This window comes from Pagrus pagrus (genome assembly GCF_965226575.1).
Source record: "Pagrus pagrus genome assembly, chromosome: 17".
Classification (NCBI taxonomy): Eukaryota; Metazoa; Chordata; class Actinopteri; order Spariformes; family Sparidae; genus Pagrus; species Pagrus pagrus.
This window is the reverse complement of record NC_140201.1, coordinates 18,944,197-18,960,223: the sequence shown is the minus strand read 5'-3', so window position 1 is coordinate 18,960,223 and position 16,027 is coordinate 18,944,197. Positions and strand designations below refer to the sequence as shown.

At 42.1% G+C, this 16,027-nt stretch overlaps 1 long non-coding RNA gene across 1 annotated transcript; it reads left to right on the top strand.

Annotated features, from left to right (window-relative positions):
- Positions 1-371: 371 nt before the first annotated feature.
- Positions 372-15,155, top strand: LOC311272412. The gene is made up of 3 exons (XR_014624558.1): positions 372-471; positions 10,716-10,906; positions 14,661-15,155. It is a non-coding gene; the product is annotated as an uncharacterized lncRNA (long non-coding RNA).
- The last annotated feature ends 872 nt before the right edge of the window (positions 15,156-16,027 follow it).

Below are 16,027 nucleotides of genomic sequence, written 5' to 3'. Positions count from 1 at the left end.
AGATTTTAACTGGTTTCTGACATTGTCGGAGCGGAGAGGATGTTCAGCTGTTGAGGCCTGCCACTCAACACAAATTAAAAGTCTCATACTATACTGTTTTTCATCAATTTCACTCAGCTGTCAGAGGTCCAACAACACTGTATTTGAAATGTATTGCCCCAAACCCATCAGTGGTCCTGAATTTCAGCTGTCTAAAAGTGGCTCAAGTGAGCTCTACTGAGAGCAGCTGTTTCTGTGCCTGCACCTTTAATGCTAATGAGCTCCGTCCTGCCGCTTACGCTAGCGGTAGCATGCGCTAATGTTTACGGTGGATGTATCACTATGGCTCGCTGAGATGCTGTCGTTCAACCACACCAGTTTGACCCAGAATCGGACCCAGAAGGAGAGGCTCAGAAAAATGCAGACTCTGCGGCTGCAGCAGGACTCCCCGACACAACCACCCGGCTCCCATCCCCCACTGACCTGCAACAGGTAACATCTACAGTAAAAACGGCTGTCTGTCTCCAACACAGTCTCCAAACTCTTGGACACTGTTCGCATAGTCTGTGTCTCCAGTCTGCACGTTTCCAGACTGTTTACTGTGATAACCAAGCTCCCTCGTAATATTATTAACATCAGACTCACTTCAAACGCCGTTGCATAGCGGACCGAAGCGGAGCTAACTAGTTAGCCAATTTCAAGCTGACTTCACCAAACTTGTAGGCAACTGTAAATACTATCAACACGTGGCGACACTTACCTGTGGCTCGGGTGCAGTTGCTGGGTCCCGTATGGTTGGGACTGATCCTTTTACGAGGGTCAGTGTCGAGGCAGAGCCAGCTTTGTACTGACCCTCGTTACTGAAGCAGTCGATGTGAAGTGGTTAGCACACACAAACAGACTTGCAGGAACCGTAGCCGGCACGTTGTCGTTAAAAATGAAAAGAACCACCGTCTCTTCTGTTCTTCTGTAGCTGGGACAGAATATAGGCACTGATTTTTACAACCAACAACAGAGCAATTTGCGTGTCTAGCTCTGAGCAATGACATTGTGAAACACTGCTATCTTACCACTGGACACACCGAACTTCACCTCGGGGATGAACGCCCCCCTCTTGGATACCTCTCGTTGGTATTTCTGACATCCCTGCTCACTTTATCCAACAATTAAGTTTCACAAAGTTATGAGAAATAATTTTAAGCGGAACATAAATGTGTGCACCAAAGTTCAGGGTTATCCATCCAATAGTTGTTGAGACATTTCACAAAATGCTAACAACAAGAGTCAATAGCTTTCATCTTCTGGGGGCTTTGAGCATCTCTACAAAATGTCAATAGTTTTTCAGAGTCCGGACCAAAGTTGTGGACTGAGCAACCACACGACAGACATGCCAACCCACGACTCATGATGCTAGCATGGCTAAATATTCACTTAATTAGTTTATTCTTTTTATCTCAGTTTATCTAAGTGTAAGTCATTGGTTACCGGATCAAAAGTTCAACAATATTCACCTCTCAATGTAGGAGGGTTTTTTAAAAATGTAATTTAACTTGTTAACTTTCACACTCCTAATAATAACTCATAGCTTTTTCCTGCTCCTGATCCTTTATGCGGATATACAGAAGGGAGACAGAGTTGAGCTTATACTTAATCACAGCCATTCTCATTTGGCCTTTCAGTAAAGCAATTATCTGTACAAAATTTCCAGCAATCCATCAAATGCTATTTGAAATAATGCAGTCGTGACCGAGGTGGTGGAGTGGCTGACCAGCCGACAGGCCAATATTAACATCCATAGAGCTGAAGCATGGCTAAAAAGTAGGAGAGTAAGGAAATCATCTCAAACACTGAGAGGCTTAGAGTCTTCTCTAAAAGTTAAAGATACAATATGCAAGAATCCACAAGTTTACTCAAGGTAACAGTGTGTTGCATTTGGTCGCCTGTTGCTTCTGCCAGGATAAAGAAGTCGGCGAACGACACTAAACTTAGTATAAATAAAACTTTAAAACATTACCTCATCCATGAGCATTTGTGCCTGAGTCACGTCAGATTGATTTTTATCAGCAATGGCAGTTGTTTAATGGTATGTTCGCCACCAGCGAAGTGAGTTTGACCACAGTATAATTTGTGTTTACTTACAACAATCTCTGCTGCAGTCAGGCTGATAAACCAGGTAAAACCAAAGATAAACCCACTTTTTAAAGGCCCATTTTGTACAACAGTTGATTGTTGAGTCTCATTCCCAAATCAAGCCAAAGACCTGGGAAACCCAAAACATCAGTTTTTGATGAGTTGGGAATGAGACTCAACAACCAAGTATCTCACAAATTGGACATTTCCTCTTAAAAGTTGAAAAGTAATTTCTGACCTCTCCTTACATTTGGCGGCTCCTGATCTGAGCAAAATCTGATGTGAGTCAATGTTTAATCCTCCAGAAGGTCTAGCTATGCCCCCATCCACCCGGCCCTATCAACACAGCACTCGACAAATGTCTTTTGTTTTATTCTGATAGAGAGACCCATAGCAACAGAAATGAGCTATCATGCAGTGACCACATAGAGTAGTCCCCGAGGCCTGTATCACAGATCAAGATTAGCAAGCTAGATAACTATCATTAGTTTTAGCTGAGGTTTTAACTGACTTTTGTTTTAACTAACTGAAAGAAAGACTTGAACAAAAATACTGCATTTACTGTATTTAAGTGACAGTTAATAATGACAAAGACTGAGTCTGAAGAAACAAGATTGACTTACTGAGTTTTTGCAGCTTTCAACTGTATCGTATGATGTTCAACAGTGGATGGAGTGTTCAAACCTGTGATGGAGATTGTTCACCTGTCATTGAGTGACCTAAGTGTGGAATTTTTGCGTCAAGATGACATTTGATGAGTAGAATGACGCGTTTTCCGGGACTACGAAGTCCAAAGAAAGCCTGACTCTGTTGTATTTACTTTGTGATACAGGCCCCTAGAAGTCCTTGTAGCTGTTGTTGCTGACAGATGGAGCTCATGTCTTCAAGATTGCTGCAAGTCTTGCAACCTTTTTGATCACTACCGAGTAAAGAATCTCCTGACAGTGGAAAAAACATGACAACAGTGACAGTCCTAAACATTAAAAAAAGAAAGACTCTTTTGTAAGGCAGCTTCACAAATGATATACATTCACCTTAGCAAGTATTTCACAATATGCACAGCAGAAACATACATAAATACTTGTATACCCAAAGTTTGTTAAATACCACCATCATTACCATCAGCGCCAACGCTTTCATGTAGCTGGTATTATATCTATTTCTAGGGCTAAGGTAGCATGTCAGAGAATAATCACATTTGAAGAGTAATTAAAGTCGAGGCCTGGGCTTAAAGCACTTTTAATTGATTACCCTGGATTCTCTCTGAAATAGGTTAAATACTCTCCTAAAATGAGTTCCATTAGTCTCTCGCTCACTATTTATATTCTCTCGCTCCTCTTATTATCCAGCCGAGATGGTTGTGATTAAATTGCCCTATACTGTACCACTCTCGCCTCTGCATCTCCCCTCTCCCTTTGGCTCATCCTCTCGCTCTCTTTCTCTCCCCTTGCTTGATATCCCCCTTGATCAGACACCCAGTATAGTTTTCAACGTCACCCCTCTCTCTCTCATGTGATAATGTGGCTGCTGTAATGTATTGGTGGACTGCATCCACGACTACATGGCCACGGACCCTTTCACCACTCTGCACTCTCCATGGTTGATCTGTTTATTGACTCCCTTTTCCCAAAAGGCCACAGAAGTATTGAACTTCTTTTTCCAACTTTTTTTGGAAATGGATCATATTTCATGAAAACACCTCACTACACCATGGCTTAACTTTAAGCAAGTCCAACAATCAAATAAAAGCCAATACAGTGAATTTTCAACTGACTCTATCCGTTTCCAATTTGCCATTGGCAGCACTTTTGGGAGGAATTTCTTTAAGACTTTTTTCCCCTCCTCATACCTGGCACTGTTACCAGTGTGAAATTCCCATTCATCATAATAACCAGTGTTGAGTGTTCATTTATCAAGCCCTGAATGCCAGTGCTTTACAGTGGCAAGTTGAGCCAAGGGGATTTACCTTCTAATGACTGTTATAAAACCTTGTCATTATGAGACAAATTAGACGACAAAGGAGGGGAAAACAAGATGGCCAACAAGCCCCCACCTCCACCTCTCCTGTGGGAATTTCATAAGCCTTAAAACATATTCCTTACAAGCAAGGTGCTGCTTTTCTGCAGTTGATTGCATTTCACTCCCAGCAGCCGATAAGCTGTGAGAAAAGTTCTCAAATCAGCAGGTTTTATATCTTTGACTCCATTTATTGTATCTTAAATTGGTTTTGCTTCTCAAAAAAGCATTCATAGATCTTTGGATGATATAAGTTCATCATCAGTATTCACTGTATTACTTGTCTTTCGCCATCAACAGCCTCTTTCTGTCTCTCACTCTCATTCTTTCTCACTTCAGACCTTGTGACTGGAGTAATATATTAATGCGATGAGTCTCTGGTGAGGCACCTTCTCCAGAAGACTAATCTGTAATGCATGCCTGTTTGAGCTTTATGCAAGCCAACATGAATTTGCCCAAAATGTGATTAATACAGCCTCTGTGTCCCACAAGGTACCGTTTTGATGAATTAACAAATCGGGGGTGAATGTCTTCCATTTAATCACACTGAGAGATGAAATGCTGGACTGGTGAGGCAGGCTGGGTGAGTGTATCCACAGTAATCTTTTACCATCCATATCCCAGCTGAGATGAGGCACAAGCGATGACTCGACACCCACTTTGGCTTGATAGAAATCCAAATGGTGAGAGTCTGGTCTGGTCTGGAGAAGATCTAAAGGAAGTGGAAATGGTTCGAGCATTTGCCACGGCAGTTGTAATCTGTTTGCTGTCAAACTGAAGTCTGTGCCTTGTTTGTGCCAACCGGAACTGTGTAATTTGTAATCAGTCTGCAACTTGCGAAAGCAAAGTGTGAAGGGAAGCAAAAGAAGAAAAAGTTGTGAAGGAAATGGAGGAAGAGTTGAAGTTTAAGGAAGATGGGAAAAATAGTGTAACATGAAAGAAAAGGCGAAAATGAAGTGGAAAATGATGAAGTAGGAGTACATGAGTAAAGAAGCTGAAATGCAAGGGGCAGTGCAGAACAAGTGGAGGTTGAAAAAGGAAGTAGAAGAGGGAGTTTAGGAAAGAAATGGAAGGAGGGAAAAACTAATTGTTGGAAGAGGGAAACTAAGACAGGCAAATAGAAAAAGGGGTAGAATTAGAGGGAGGAAAGTAGGGGTGAAAGTAAAATGGGACAAGGAAGATACAATGGAAGTTGAACAGGAGCAAGACGTGGAAGAGTAAGAGGAAGATAAAGAAAAAAATAAAAGGTGGAAATGGAAAAGGTAGTGAAAGAGGAAGCGAAAGAAGGGGTGGTATTGGAAGATGAACCAGAAGTTAAAATTTAGAAAAAAGATGGACAAAGAGGTGGACAAAGGTTTAAAAGGAAAATAATAGGTTGAAGAAAGGCAGCAAGTGATGAAAGGAGAAGAAGAGGAAAAGAAAAGGGAACAAGCATGAAAAGGAAGAGAAGATGAAGAAGTAGAAACAGGTGGACAAGGAAATAGAGGAGGATGTCAAAGGGTAGGAAGAGGAAGAAAAAGTGGAAGATAATCAAGATTTAAAAGTCAGTGGCAGGGAAAGAAGAGGAAGTGAAAGTTGAAAGGAAATAAGCTGAAGTGGATAAGGAGAGAGAAGAGCAAGTGGAGGAGGAAGATGGAGGAAAATGAAAAGGTAGAAATGGAATATGTAAAAGGAAAGAAGAGGAAAAGCTAGTGGAAGAGGAAGTGAAAGAAGACACTTTAGCGGAAGGTAAAATGGAAGTTAAAATTAGGAAAAATAAATGTAGGTGGAGGAAATAAAAGAAAAATAAGAAAAGAGGAAGATAGGGACTTAGAAAAAGTGATAGAAGTTAAAGAAGAGAAAAGGAAAGGGGAGTGACATGAAAAGAGGATGAGAAGAATACGATGTGGAAAGTTAATAGAGAAAGTAAGAGTGGAAGTCAAAGTGGCAGGGGAAGAAGAGGAAGTGGAAGTGGAATAGGAAATAGCAGAAAAACAAGCTGAAGCTGGAACAGGAGAGAAGAGCAAGTGAAGGAGGATGATGAAGACAAAATGTGTTAGAGGAAGGATGAAGAAGAGGAAATGAAAATAAAAGGCAATGGCAGAAGAAGAAGTTGAAGTGGAGAAAGAAGTCAGACATCTGACACGACGGACATTGCACAAACTAGAAATCAGAAACTTTTTGCTGAGAGCGGACAGATTTTATGAAGTCAAAGTTCTTCAGCAAAATCAGCATAATTGATCACTGCTGATCAATTATTCTGAGGGCCAAGCCACTTTAAAAACTGATGAGTTTTTAATATAGTCGGATGCCAAACAATAGTTGGAGGATAAACTTGTGTCGTAATTCACCTCGTACAAATTAATCTCCACCATAATTTTAAGCTCTCCTGATACTCCCCAAAGTAAAGCCAGGTGTTTTCTTCCTTTAGCTCCCTTTCTCTGTCTCTCATCTTACTCCATCTATCTTTCTCAGCATGTAAAAAAACCACGTAATCTCTGAGGACAACAGACTGAGCACTGGATAGCACGAGGGGACACAGGTGGGTAGAGAGACAAACACTTGCTCGAAGCCAAAACATCCCTGATCTCTCTCCCTTTTTACTCACAGTGTCTCTCTAACAAGCCGCATGTACAGTAACTTATGGTTATGTGTGCACAATAGCTGTAGCTCCGAGAGTTAGGATGACTACCGACACCCCAATTAGTGTGGATGTGTGTGTGCTCACAGCTGTACCTCTGGTACTCTGTAAGCATCGATAAAAACAGCAGTGCAAACAGACTCACCATGCTGTGCCCCGGGCTTGTGTGGATAGAGGGGGACAGACCTCCCTCAGTGGATCTAAGACGCGTTGAAGCGGCAGGAAATGTGATGACAGCTCTTCTTTGGCTTTTAAATATCCTACACATGGCTGTAAAATCAATGTAAGGTATTCTATACCTGGACAGAGTTACATTAGGGCTGGTTTTACTCGTAATGAGAGGTGATTATAGTATTAACAGCTGTAGTAGTCAAGGATCAATCTTAGACATGGATTGGTCTTTAGTTAAGATAGCGTCTAAAGCTCTGTAGGTAAAAAAAAAAGAGATCAAACTCAATTTTCATTTTCAGATTACAGCAGGAAACCTGTCTTATCAAGTTTAAATGATAGACCTGATCTTACATCTCCCTGGATTTCCTCAGAAACGTTCAGCATGTGCTCATGTATCCACTTTTACACACATTTTCTGTGTGTTTTCCTCTGCATGATACATTGTAAGGGCGTCTTTCTGTGGAAATATTACTCTTCTCTTCTATTCTTGGTTTTCGGAGCAGATTAATATTAATAATGCATCCACACAGAGCTCTTTTATGTGAATATTTTCAATCTGTTTCTGTATAAAGTAGTATCTATGGCTGGGTCTATGGGATCCTGATTTCCTTTTCTTAGATGTCTGTGGTTGGAATTAAAGGAGACTGTGCTTCGCTGGCTGCCCGCCGTAGATACCTCTCCTAATGCTTTGGCTATCTCTCCACACACGATGGGTATTTTTAGTGGCCGTTATCTCTTTATGAAACATGAGGCGCACTGCAGAGGCTTACGTTACACACCTCGGATGCTTTGGCTTAGGATAATGCAGGCGTGTGGACCGGGGGGGGGGGGGGGGGTGGAGGAGTGGGTGTGGGAGGGGGGTCTGAGAGTGGAGAAATAGAATTATTGACTCCCTCAGAGAGTCGGAGAGCTTTTGGCTGAGTCAAATCCAGCGTTTTTTCCCCCCCACAAGCTGTGAAAGATGGGTGAAGGGTGGATTGGGGAATGTGGCAGGGGTAACGGCGAGAGGGGGGAGAGCATGTTGAGAGGGAGGGGAAGACGGACAGATGGATGGATGGGTGGAAACTTTGCAAGAGAAAGCTCTGAGGGCAGACTCAACTGTCACCTGTCGTCTGCCAAGCTGGAGCTCATAGCTTAGCTTCAACTTTTTCCTGCTTTGATGAGAACTGTGGCTTCACAGCAAACTGAGATGTGCAGCACAAACTTATACTGTCCTAAATACACATATACAGTGTATATGTGCGTATCCTGTTGTTACAACCCTTTTATAACACAGTAAACAAGAAATATCCCTGCAGTGGCTGAATGCCAACACTCAGGCTGCGAAAATAAGTGCAGGAAATCTCTCCATAAATGAGACGCTGCTAAATGTCCCACAGTACTATGAAGGGTTTAAGGCTGATGTATCAGAAAGCAGCATGTAAGGATGCAAGAGCCGCTTAGTTTTCCCAGCTCTCATCTCCATGAACCAACAATCCTGCGGAGCCTTTTATAAATAACAGATTCAACTAGCGAACCCCATCTCTTAATCAGCGCAGCGAGGCCTGACCTCTCGTCTCCCGCACAGTCCGCGCTGATCTCTAAACTGACAGTTTTTTACCCGAGATTTTAGAGGAAGATGTATCAACTTAATTACAGTCTGTTGTTCATCAGTAAAATCTTTGAGGAATTTTTATCGGGGATTAAAAGCACTTGGTAGCACAGAGTCTGCCCTCCACAGAGTGACCAACAACCTTTCTTTTAGCAGCAGATGTGTGTGTGTTGCATTTTGATCATGCTCGATGCTTTAATTCCATTTTGTTTGATTGGTCTCGTGGATAAACTGCAGATGTTTCCCGACTGAACATTTTGTACCATGATAGTTTACTCACCTTGATCTTTTATGTATGAGGTGTGGGGTTTGTCTGATTGATAGCAGGTTTCACTAGTTAAGGCAAGGCTGGCTTGTTGGCCAGTCCACCCCTCAGCCCTTGGAAATGAAAATTTGATGGACTGTTATGAAAAAAAATTTGGACAGATAATCTCTTTTTTCAAGCGGATTAATTTTGATGACTGTGGCTCACCCCTGAGTTTTCCTCCAGCACCACATAATAAATATTATATCTGCTAAATATCATACTGTTAGCATTGTTATTGTGAGCACGCTGACATTTGAGCATTTAGCTTTAATACTGCTGTGGTAGTATTAAAGTACACCCTCACAGAGCTACTAGCACGGCTGTAGACCAGTAATACTAAACTTATAGCCTGTGGGCTGGGTGGCCCACTGACCTTTTTCTAATTCATAATGAAAATAAGTTAATTCACACTTGGATTTTTTTTTTATTAGTTTACAACAATTAATACAAATTCAGTAATGTCCCTTGGCTGAGAGGTGAGTCGGTTTTGTATGATTGGATAAATTATGCCTTTGGGGACAGAGAGAAGGCTGATTTGTGCTTAATGGCTTTGCAGCCTGAGCAAAGTGAAGTTAGTCAGTGAGCTATGCAAGGAAGACAGCTGTTAGCTGTAGAGGAGCAAAACGTATGCAGAAATGAGGATAATTCTAGTCCCATAAATCAGTATTACAAAACATAACATTTCTGCATTAAAATGTCTAAAAACGACAAGACCTTTATTATCTATTTTGTTTAGTTGTGTGCCTGCATTATCCTAAATGATTCCCACAATTACATATGTATAAAGATTTGGATCTGCTATTCATTCTGTCCCTGGTGCACTGTACATTTTAAAAGTTGACTTCTCTTTAAAAAAGTCATTACCTCAAAATTACCAAATAAAGTAGACTCATAATTTTGAGTTGTTAAAATGTTCTAGCTCGTACAACTTAAATTTAATAGTCTACTTTACTTGGTAATACTGAGGTAATCAGTGTCCCCAGTTTTTTAAAGCAAGATCACATTGTCAGATTTTACAGTGTAAAAACAGTTTATGTTATGGTATATGGTTATAAAACATTTCAACATCTGAGCAATTTCTAACCTGACACACCAGATGGTTTGTTAGAACCATCAAAGAGTATTTGTGTGACTGGACGTACCATCTATCTATCATCGTCCTTGGGCTAACTTCACCCAATCAGATCAATAGTTAGAGATCAAACTCTTGTGGAAGCCCTTTGAGAGAAGAGTGAAAAATGCTTTTCCATCAAGAAAAACCTTCGATTTCGTTCTTTGCTCTCTGTTCAATTAAATATAATCTGTAGTTGTGATAAAACTGATGTTATCAGCTACGCTAACCTCTTGAGGAGCCGCCATTGTTGTTTTCAAACTGCCAGTTGATTCTCTCACTGGTCACCACACCTAAATTACGCGTAGCTTCCAGCTGATTTGTTTGATGCCTCTGTGATTTCAACCTCAAACACATGTCTTGAAGCCTGGAAAGATGCCTTGTGCGATCACGTGATCTCGCAAATATAGCTTCCTCCCAAAGTGTTTGCATGATGGAAGAGGTTCCAGCTATGTTTAATGTTGTATCAACTCTTTCAAATGTTGCCGAAACATTTACAACTAAAATGGTGCTGCAGCTATTAAACTGCCTGCCAAAATGAGTGAATTTACAGTAAATATAAATTGAACTCATCCATGATGCTATTTAACTTTTAAATTAAGGTGTACATGTTGCAAAAAAGTCACAGCTACCTTCTGTCAGCAGCAGTTTTTTCAGCCATCATGAAAAAAAAAAATAACTCTGTTCAAATGTACTAGTAATGGTGCTTATTTTAGATATGAGACACTGCACCTTTGCACTGCGAGACAGCAGATAAGGCAGCAACTATGGCTCCCTGCTGTCTCCCTAGAGTTGCTGTGGAGGCGACTGAGAAGGAGAGGACCCCAGGGCACACCAGGACACGCTGGAGAGAGGACGATCAGCTGACCTGGAAGTGCTTAGCTTTCCCCCAGGAGGAGCTGGAGGACACCGCTGTGCAGAAGCGTGTCAGTGTTTCTCTGCACGCCTTGTTGCCACTGCAGCTCTGTGCTAAATAAGCAGGTAGAAAAGGGACGGGTGGAGAGATGAAGGACTCTCTAGGGTTGCTGAGTCCGAAATGAGTTGTGTTTGTTGTTTATTCATTCATCAGACCAATTGTCTAGATGATATACATACAATTTTCACATTTGTTTGGTTAGCTAACACATCTTTTTATGTTAACATGATTGTAGTTGTAAAGTGACTTAATTGTCTCTCAGGAACAAAGATAGAAGTAGTGTGACATATCTGTTCTGAGGATTGCAAAACCTTGCAGTTTTTCTTTTCACCTTGACAGCCAAGTATTTCCCTACCTTGACAACGGAGGGGTTGTTTTAACTAAAACACAATCTTTTCATTATCTTAATCAACTTAGTTTTGTGCCTAACTTAAACTGACAATATAGTGTTTTGCTTTAACTAATTCTGAAGTAAGGTTTAAACACCGGAGCCCCACAGGGCTGTGCGCTCAGCCCCCTCCTGTTCACACTCTACAACCACCATCATCAGCATTACAAACAATGATGAGAATTCATATTGGGAGGAAATCAACAATCTCACATAGTGGTACACAGAGAACAATCTACTGCTCAGCGTCAGGAAAACCAAGGAGCTGATTGTTGATTTTAGAACGAAGGAGGCAACGACACACATCCGTGTCTACATCAGTAGGGGTGAGGTGGAGCAGGTGAATAGTTTAAGGTTCCCTGGAATCAACATCACCACCCCAACCAAACATTGTTCACCCTGCTGCTATCTGGCAAAAGATACAGAAGCATCCACTGCTGTGCTCCCAGTCTACGGAGCAGCTTCTTTTCTCTGGCCTTCACACTCCACTCCATAAAATTGTTCAAAAACTTAAACTCAGTTTCGTTGTTAAATGACAATTAAATGAACCTTTAACCTTTAAACATTTAAATGTTTAATGCAAAATGTAATGGCTATAAAATAATTAATCCATCAGCATTTAGATTGGTTCTCTATAGACCTTGCTTCAAATTAACACTATTGTCTGACACCAGACTCAAAATCCCCCTGAGAAAATGAAGGCTGACTTGCGAGGCAGCCTGGCGTCATATCTATCTGTTTTCACGTTATAGACTAAATGAAAAAAACTCATGTTTTGTCCTCTGTTGTTGGTAGTTGCTACTCTGAGGAAAACTCTTGATGATGATCTTGAGAAAGGTCGAAACATCAATCTTTTTAATAAATCTATCAATGCAGAGGTGAAAAGTAACACAGGAATTGACTCTTTTTTTGCTGGAATTTGCTAAAACTGCGGCAACAATAATACCACGCTATGGAGACGCTGGATTGTTTAGGAAGGCAGTGACGAATTACTAATTTTGTCATGTAGTTAGCGGACTAAGGTCAAAGGTGCATATGACTTTGTAAAGTCTAACTGGGCTGCTCACATCCAGAAAGTGCATTTGTTGCTTGCCATCCATGTCTTTCCCTTCCAATATCTGGAGGAGATACAGTACTGTATCTCACAATAAATATATTCTTTTTTGTTTGACAGTTATCTGAGGATGTAAGTTTGTATTTTACAAGAAACTAAACCATAAACAGAGCATGCTTTCCAAGATAATAAGGAGAACTAGATTGAGAACAGAAATCAATGTCCAATAACTGCAAATGACACAAAATGTTTCATTAAGGTTGTTCCATCCTTCGTACAGACTACCTCACCTTTGCCTAATGCTTTCTATTACACAGGTGGCAGTTCATGGGCAGTTTGGGATCGACATTGCGCTCGTAACAAGAGGGCAGAAAGTCCAGTAGTGGAGCAGCTTAACAGCTCCACAAAGACTTGGATGTTTGGGCTGGGAGGCAGAAGATCAATGGTGTAAAATAGGAGAGAATTAACAATGGTTGCAGAGCAAGGGGAGGACAGTCTGCTTTGACCTGGTGTGTGTCGAGACGACAAGCTTCACCCTGACGCCCTGATAATCGCTCCAGTGGAGGGGGATAAGGCTAAACGAGAACGGCTGTGATAAAGTAAAAGCTCCCCTGTGTCTGAAGAAAGAAACAGTTGCCAAGGAAAGCTACGGGTTATATTTAGGACTGGGAGAGTTAAATAACATTGAAAACCTCCAAAGCTGAAAGGAACATCTTGCTAATTTCTTGTTAATAATGTTGTCTTTTTAAATTCTAATCTATCAACCAATGACTTGAAGAAGATTTACAGTGTTTAAACTCTTCAAGTAACTTCTAAAGCTCATCTTTCTCTGCTTCTAGCTTGCCTTTCTTCCTGTCTTTTTTCTGCTCCTTCATTAGATTAACATTGATATTCATTAACACCTGATCTACCCTGTGTGCCTGTGCATCAGGCCTGGCACTGTGCCTTCATAGGAAATCAATGGTATTTTCCTTCATCCAGTGGGGAGGGCCTACAGTACGTCGCTCTGCCTCCACATGCAGCAGTGATTAACAGGCTGGTAAAGGAGGATATACAGTGATTCTTAAGTAAAAGCTGTGGACCTTGAGACCGCACAAACATCCATGTAGAGGCATAATGAAGATGTAAAAAGATGAAGAATTGGTGCAAGAAGAAGGGATGAAGAGAGAGAGAGAGAGATCACCATCTATCATCTCTCCTCTCTTCCATTACCGATCAGGGAGTGAAGGATGATGACGAGTTGGCCAATTTCCCCCAAACTCCCAATGGATGCCCTTGAAAGTGACAAATTGCCAGGTTAATTGTGTTGGGGTCAGGGCCGTTCGGAGGGAATGAGCCACTTTATTTGGAGCAAAAATCCATAAAGGGAGTTCATTCCCAATCTGCGCTGTCTCCGTTCAGACCCAGTGAGGGATCGCCTCGGTCCTCATGGGAAGGCTCCTAAACCATCCCATGTGAGTACAGTGGATACAGTTTATGACAGGGAGGCAAGCATGGAAATCAAGTTAATTTTCCGCAATTCAGGGCCATGACAACTGCATTTCCGTTTGACAGGAAAGATGTATTTTTTTCTCTCAAACTATCCACCCCAGGGATCAATCGCACTTTTCTAGCGGTTGTAGATGAGGCGGGGGACATGTCCATCGGAGAACTGTTGAGTTCCTGGAACAGCGCTCATCCCTATATCCAGCCACCTGCTCCCTCCCCATCGTCTCTTCGATCCACCTCTTAGCATCCGGATGCATTCTCAAATTTCAAAAGCGAGACAAAAAATTGGACTTCTCATTTAAAGTACATGCGAGGCTGAGTAAGGTCAGTGCTGAGCCATAAAGGAGACGAGCGTCGAGACTTGTTGGGCTGGTGTGGAGCGTTTGTCGGCATACCATCAGTGGCAACTATGAGTAGAGATTTTTTTATTTTTCTGGGCAGAGGAAAATGAGCGGGGGTCTGTGTATCTGAAGCAAAGCCAGCTCCAGCCTATCTGCCACACTGAGATTAGGGGGAAGAAGAGGAGGCTTTCATATAACCGACTCTCCCTGTGGCGGGACTTGGGAGAGGCTGCGAGCGAGGGCAGGCAGGCGGGCGGTAGCGCTGGCTGGCTGGATGGATGAGAGAGGCGAGGGATTTTAAGGGAAATAACATGGGAGCTGGTGCAGAGGAAGAAAGTGAGAGTGAGCTCTCTTTTTGTTTCTAACTGTACGAGGAGAGGTATGCATGAGGGGAGAAAGAGCGTCCTCCAGGACGGTGATAATAGGTTGCGGAGCGCTGACAGACCTCATCCTCTCCCTCCGCCCACTCCCTATCTGTGTTCCTTTTCTTCCACCCTGTTTCTTTCTTTCACATTCACACTCTCTCCCGGTTCTTTCTATTTATCTAGCTCAGTTTCTATGGGAGCAGCCAGCCAGAGGAGCCTTGAAGTCGGAGAGAAGAAGGAAGCAAAGCCAGGTGTGCAGCGGGGACATGATGGGCCCTGAGGTTGGGCTGAGAGGTGAGGGACAGACACTGGAGTGTGTGACAAAAGGATGAGCTTCACTGCTAATGACTCCCACAGGGGAGACCAGATGCTCAGTTTGCAAAGGCTTTACACATGCACTGCTACCGTGCAGGATCAACTCATCGGTGTGGTGGAGCATGCACACAAAATACACAAACTTTACAAGACTTTGACATGTGGAAACACAGGAATGCACACGCGCAGACACAGCCACATATGAATACTCTTCTTTTTCCCTTGTGCACACACACACAAAAGCCTCTCTAAAAAATCCTCCCCTCACTCCTTTTCAGCCTCCTCTCCCCCTCCTTCCTTCTAAATTCATCTAAATTTCTGGAAAATCCTTCGTCTGAGTTGGCGCTGTCCTCGATTTGCACTCCGCCGTCATGAGACATGATGAAGGGTTGCTTATGAATTCAGATGTTACATCCCGTCTACTCAGTTGAATTTTTGTCCGGCGCTGTAAAAGGGATGTTTCAGCACAATAAGGCATAATCAATAATACATTTGACAGTCATCTGTGTTATACCGGGAGATTTCTAACAACCGCCCCAGTGCTTGAACAAAGAGCCGCTTTACTGTATGGCAATGCATGTGAGCCCTCTAGTGTTAAGCCATCTAGTTTCATGTACATGGAGGAGGATGACATAACAGCAGCAAATAAAGGTTTAATGCATGTTTGTGTCCTTTCTTCATAATACTGCACCCTGTAGGTCGTGATGCATAGCCCACACACTTCAGCTGAATGACTGAAGGTTCTTCTATGTTTTCAATAATGTTACACACAATATGAAAACAGATTTTTTTCATTATCTCGGACCAAATGCAATTTTCCTGAATCGAAACCTCAAGGCGAAAAAACATATTTACTTCATTCTTCATCCATTCATGTGGCATGTGGAAAAAAAGACATTTAAAATGGCATGAAGTCCTTGATGTTCAATGTTCAAATTACCATTCAGGTGACATTTGCCCGCAGATTTTCATGAAAGAGAGAATTTCCTCCGCTTTGGAAGGCTTGAAACCCCTTAAAGGCCCGGACTCTGTCTGGTGAATAATGTGATATTAAGTAGATGTGACATTTTAAAAGAGGCTTTAAAATCCAAGCATTGATCAAATGCAGGGTGACAAGCATCATAGCTCAGTTAATGGCTTTCTCAACGAGACTTTCCAAAGGTTCACGTATAGACTGAGGGTATGTCATGGCAGGCTGCCATGGATTCCTCTATATCTGCGTTTACATGTGCAGT